Here is a 6,150-nt window from a genome sequence, read left to right as displayed (position 1 = left end):
AGACGGCTAGAAACCTTGTTAATTTATCTTTTGAATTGTTGCCTTTCCCATTTCATGAGACATTTCTTTGAGTAATCAATTTTATCCACTGATGATTGAAGACAGTTAGCACAGTTGCAATAGAGTTGCAGTAAGATTGCAGCATCACAACAACTGATAAACTGATAAAATTCACCTCAAATTCATCTCAAAACATTTTTCAAAACTTCCTCACAAATTCCAAATACATCATCAGAAGGGATTTTTAAAGACAACAGTCTTTAAAACAGAGAAGCTCACTCTAGAGACTATGACTGTAGGATGTGAGCATGTTTACAACAGATGTTGTGATGTGTCATTCTTTCCTTTTAAATATCTCTGAAAAAAACAAAACACCCAAAACTAAATCTCATGATTGTGTGTTTGCACATTCGTTTAACCTCAAATTTACATTTACGCTTGGTGCTTTTTCTAAACAGTAATGGTTGGTTGCATATGAGTAATTGATGGCTTCTTTCGCACCATTAAACATTAAGCAACAATTAAGCTGACCACTTTGTGTCTCCTCACAAAAACAAGATGTTAACACTGTGACAGTATTGTCATCAAATGGTCCAAACCCAGCATTTGCAGTGGAAATCTATGGCCTTATCATGGGCCATAGAGGAAACTAAAGGTGTCACATTCTTCATCCAAGCCCAGCAGGAGATGCTGAAAATGTAATAAGGGCAGGCCAGCTATTTTTTGCCGGGCTCTGTGTGCAGTCAGTGCATGAACACACGCATGGTTTCATTCTGCGGCCATCACAGTGCTGTCAGGCTGAGAAATGAGCGTATGGATCAAATAATGAGAGATGAACCTCAGATGAGTTTTAAATTATAGCTTTTCTCCAGCGTGAGAAACGCTTGTCAATATCCGGGAGAGAAAGGCACACTTCAAGGGCCCGACTTTGTTTTGGCTCATCTCTGATTACCATCATAATCCAGCAGCCGCTCCACTTAGCAGTCCATACACATACACGCACACACCTCATTCACGTTTATGCCCAGTGCTATGATTGCCTTGTATTTAAAGCTCCTTACATGTGGCTTCGCTACGACAAATGCTTTTCCAATACCGGTCCCAGGCGAGCGCACTTCATTTGAATCTGTGAAAGGCGCTTTGATTCCATCAGCAGAAAGCTCCGTCAGGCGAGGCGAACACCATTCAACAATCTAATGACACGGGAGAAAGAGAGTTTTTACGCTTTTTAGTCAAGGCAGCTAGATGCCTCTAAGAAAATTCATCTATAAGAAGGAGTAAAGGTCACACGGGTCAAAAGGTAGAGTAATAGTTGTGCCACTTTTTGATGTTCAGTTTATGTCAAATTTGTGTTCAATGTAGTTAATATAATCACAATTACTGTTATCCCTTAGGCTGGCTTTACACAGTGAAACTTTAGATGCTTGAGCTAATTGCACTTGAATTGCATAATGTAAAGCATCCTGCAACTCCTTTGAAACTCAACCGCATCTCAACTTAATGGAACATGCTTCATGAAACAACCAATCAAAACATGATAGCACACCTTGCAAACACACCTAACAACATTTTTTCAAATGATAGATCAAGAAAGTGAATCAGAAGATGATTTTCGGGTGGTTTAAAAAGGATACTGACTGACCCCCCCACTGACTGACTCAAGGTTGGTAGTTTTACACTTTGTCAGTTCCCTGAGCCATAATAACAAATGCAATTTCTCAAAGCTAAATTTTCTGTAACGCTACCGCTGTTTAAATGGCTGCTTGTGCCACCATTTATTTTTTGTTGTTAGCCTGATTTGAATGATTTACGTGATTAAACTAGATTTATTTTCTCCTCATTTGATCCTCCCTAATTTTATACAGAGCTCAGGTTCATTCAGGGTTTAAAGGGATGAAAATGATTACAGAACAAAAGACTGCAGTCCCAGATGAAACTTCTTGTGCTTCTAGGACATTCTGTAGCGAGGTTAGCCATTGTTTATCATAAATGTCTTGAGGTAAAATTGAAGAGTGACAAACAGGCTTCAGCATGTGTTTAGTGTGCATTTGTTTGTGTCTGTGAGAGACAGGGGGAGGTAGAATTAGGTAACTGCAGGCTGTGGCCATTAAGCATAACTGGGCCCATTTCAGTTCAACATCTTCAGCTCAGGGTGAAACTGATCAGCTAAACTAATAAAAATAAATAAATAAATAAATAAACAGCTGCGAGACGATATACTCTGCGAAATGAACACAGTCAGATTTCATGCTATAAAATGTGTCATACCGGGAATAGTTTCTATAGTTAAATTTAATACAGTCTATGATATTCTTAAACATTTTAAGCATGAACTTAAAAAAAAACTCTTGGTACTGGAAAAAAAAGGTTTAGTCAGCCTACCTTGGAAGAAGCTGAAGTTCTCTTCTTATTCACCAACTTCTTATTCAAATTTTTCGCTGTGCCTTAAATGGTGCAGCAGATACATTCTGCCACCTGAGGAAAATTTGCCTAAGAAGCTGGTGAATAAGCAGCTAACTTCAGCTTATCTACCTTGGATGGCTGATTAGCTGAGCTGTTTAAAACAGTGAATGTAGAGAAAATAGAGCTGGAAAAAGCATCATCCTCGCATTCACCTCCCATTTGGGAACACTTTGGTTTTCCAGTCAAGTTCAATGATGATGGACACAGAGTGGTAGACTAAACATGGACAGTGTAGCAGTATTCTGCGAGTATAAATACCTGTGCTGATAACTCAAATATGCCAAATCATTTGTGAAGACCTCACATAAATGTCTCAGTTACCGAAGTGAGGAGAAAACATGACTCCCTAGGTAGTTACTTCTCCTCACATTCAAGCACCCACCAAGTGCCAACTCTGAATGGGTGAAACAAAGAATTCCACAGGGATGCTTATAGCTTCCAATTTGCACCAGCACTCAGTTGTAGAAGGTCCTGGATTCCACAGTGTGTTGTGAATGATTGAGCCACATTAGAAAATCCCCTCTCACTGATTTCAGCCAAAAGGTAAAAAGCCACACTTTACACACAAACATAAACATACAAAAGATCAGATTATAAATGAACTTGTGATGCTCAGTTTGTTTAATTTTGATTAGCCTTATAGTCCACAATTTTTTGTTTACTTTTGAGCCATTATAAAACACACTTGCAACATATTCATCTGACACTTTTGTTTAAATTATTTATGCACTAGTTTCATGTCTTCAAAGGAAATGGAACGGTAACACTTTTTATGAATGTCATGTTTGTAAGCATCTATAAACACATTTATAATGTTATAATGCATTCATATGGCATTATAAACATGATTATAAACATTTATAAAAACGAATTACACTTTATAGCCATGTTTATTATACATTATGAATTGTTAATATAATGCATTATAATTAGTGTTGATAAAATGCTATACTATCAGTGTCAAAGAAGTCAGTCCCAGCTTGAAGAGTGTAAAGTAAAGACAAATACCAAACTAATGGTGGTGTACATTGACTTTCCCACACTGGGTAAAACACTGATGGCAGCAATAGTTTAATATCTGACATTTGAAGCCTGTAATGTGCTGTACTTTGTATGTTGAAGTGTTTCAGTGAATCCTTCAGTAAATACTTGAACTTGAAGCCTCACTCTTAACACTGGAGGAGGCTTTAGTACAGTACGCTTCACTTTACTTAGAGCAGACAAATACGACTTATGAGCTTTTATAATTTGTTATGATCAGTACTTATGATGTATTATGTTAACAATTCATAATGCATAATAAGCATGGCTATAACGTGTAATGCATTTTTATAAATATTTATAGCCATGTTTATAATGCCTTATGAATGCATTATAACATGTTATGAATGTGTTTATAGATGCTTACAAAGGTGACATTCATAGAAAGTGTTACCGAAATAACTTGTGCCAGTTGTCCCATCAACAAGCACTGTTGTTTTTCTCTGAGGGGAATTACCAAATATGACCAAGAAATAAATAAATGCAAACGTTATATTAGTATTTCCCTTCTTAATGTATGTCAAAATTGTATTGTATTGTAATGAAAAAATGGCAATACATCATAAAATTTGTGTATCATTACATCCCTAATAATACATAACACTGAGCTCTATCTTTCAATTTCCACTGATTTCAAGTATTATAAACAGCTGATAACAAATACCGAACTCAATCTGAATTATGAAAATTATTTCAAAAGTACTTATCTGAGTTCTGAGGGAAACATTTGCCTTGGGCTTTATATATATTTTTCACAATAATAAGCCATGGGATCAGACACCAATATAATTGTAGTATTTTCAGCCCACAGGCGCCCTAGTCTAACAATTTCTGAAAAGATGTCTCAACTTTTTTTGATAGTCTGTTCATGCAAAAATTTCAAAAGTATTTTTTTAATTCAGAAATTAAAAATATGAGCTCAAAGATACCAAACGTCTATTCACACTTACATATTTAATAACATTTCTAAGTAGTCTATGGTCTCCTGAAAATGACAATATATAGCATGTGTGACCTTTTCATGTAAATATTTTGCTCTTAAAACTGTTATTATGATGGACCAAATCATATTTGACCAAAATATTAAATAATTACAAAACATTAGCCTGGGAATCTAAACGTTAAACCTGGAAACAGCCAGTGCATGAACCTCACCTAAGCAAACCCCCAACATATTTATCTCACATTTTCAAAGCCTCTACAAAAAGTCCCAATGCCACAGTGTCCATTTGAAAACAGTCACAAGGTTCTTAAGCTACATTGCTGCTGACACTGTGATTTTGCTGCATTCGCAGTAAAAACATGAAACATTCAGAATAGCAGTTTTGAATCCTTCTACTATCTTCCTTTTTGCAGCTTGTTAACCTCTAAACTTATCTGCGCACACCTTTTGTTTGGAGGTTGCCAGTTCCTCTGTCCGAGGGGGATTCTGATAATTCATCCAAATGGAAATCTGCTGTAAATCCTCGCAGTTGATTGCCTGAGTGCCGTGGAGAGTTGTTAAACAAGCCTGATGAAGGACGTCTTGATTCCAGTGTCCTTGTCCTTTCACTATTTCATTATCAATATTTAAGTGGATATTTTAAAAGAGGAAACAGTCTTTCAGCCATGAGATAAGTAATGAAGAACAGACCTAAGAATTCTTTTCTTAATGAATTCAAATTCATTTTGCAACTGCGAACCAGGCATGGGGAGTTTTCTACAATTATAAACTTATTTAACCATTTTATAAATTAAAGCCTTTGTTTTAGTCGCTAAGGCATAATTTCTGGCCTCTGGCAGCAATAATTGAATGAAACGTGCCCCCAATATTGATGAGATGTGCTGTTCCCTTGAAAATTCTGTGTATGCAGTTGGTATGAAAACACGGTCAGAGTGGAGTTTTAAGTCCACTGTCAGCAGATCCTCTTTTTGCCCCAACACAACATTACTGGTACTTCTTTTGCATTATGATAATTGCTGGCACAAAATTGCCACCTCATTTTAGCCCTGTTTCTAATTATTGAGGTCTTCACTGTGAAACAGGCACAGAGAGCAATGACGAACATGCACACACACACACACAGAGGGAAGCAGAGCAGAGCATTGGCATGCAATTACACTCCTGCAATTATAGTTCCATTGTAAAGCAGGGATTTATGGGGGATTTGTGCGCTGATTGCTCTCCATTGCAATTAAAAATGGGACAAATCTGGTTTAGTCCTGTGGAAATGTGTCGACTTGCTCTTGTGTCTGCTCAAAGTAGTGCTGAACAGGAGCTCATCCCAGTTACAGTAACGAAGAAAATATGGTTTTACCCTGCAGTCACGAAGAAGCTATTTTTACTCTACAGCTATATGAAGACATAATATGAAATGGCTTTTGAACAACTGCATGAAAAAAACTGTGCTTTTAGTATGGAGTTATGATGAAATTGTACTTTTACCCTGCTGTTATAAAGAAACTGTGAAGAAACTTTTAAACTGCAGTTGGGAAGAAACTGCTTTCATTCTGCAGTTACAACCCCATTTCCAAAAAACTTGGGACACGGTGCAAAATGTAAATAAAAACAGAATGCAATGAGGTGCACATCAAACACTGTATTTAATTGAAAATAGTACAAAGACAACATATCAGATGTTGAAACTAGAAATCTTTGGAGAAAAA

Source organism: Colossoma macropomum, unplaced genomic scaffold (genome assembly GCF_904425465.1).
Source record: "Colossoma macropomum unplaced genomic scaffold, Colossoma_macropomum, whole genome shotgun sequence".
Taxonomy (NCBI): Eukaryota; Metazoa; Chordata; class Actinopteri; order Characiformes; family Serrasalmidae; genus Colossoma; species Colossoma macropomum.
Note: the sequence above shows the minus strand (reverse complement) of the source record.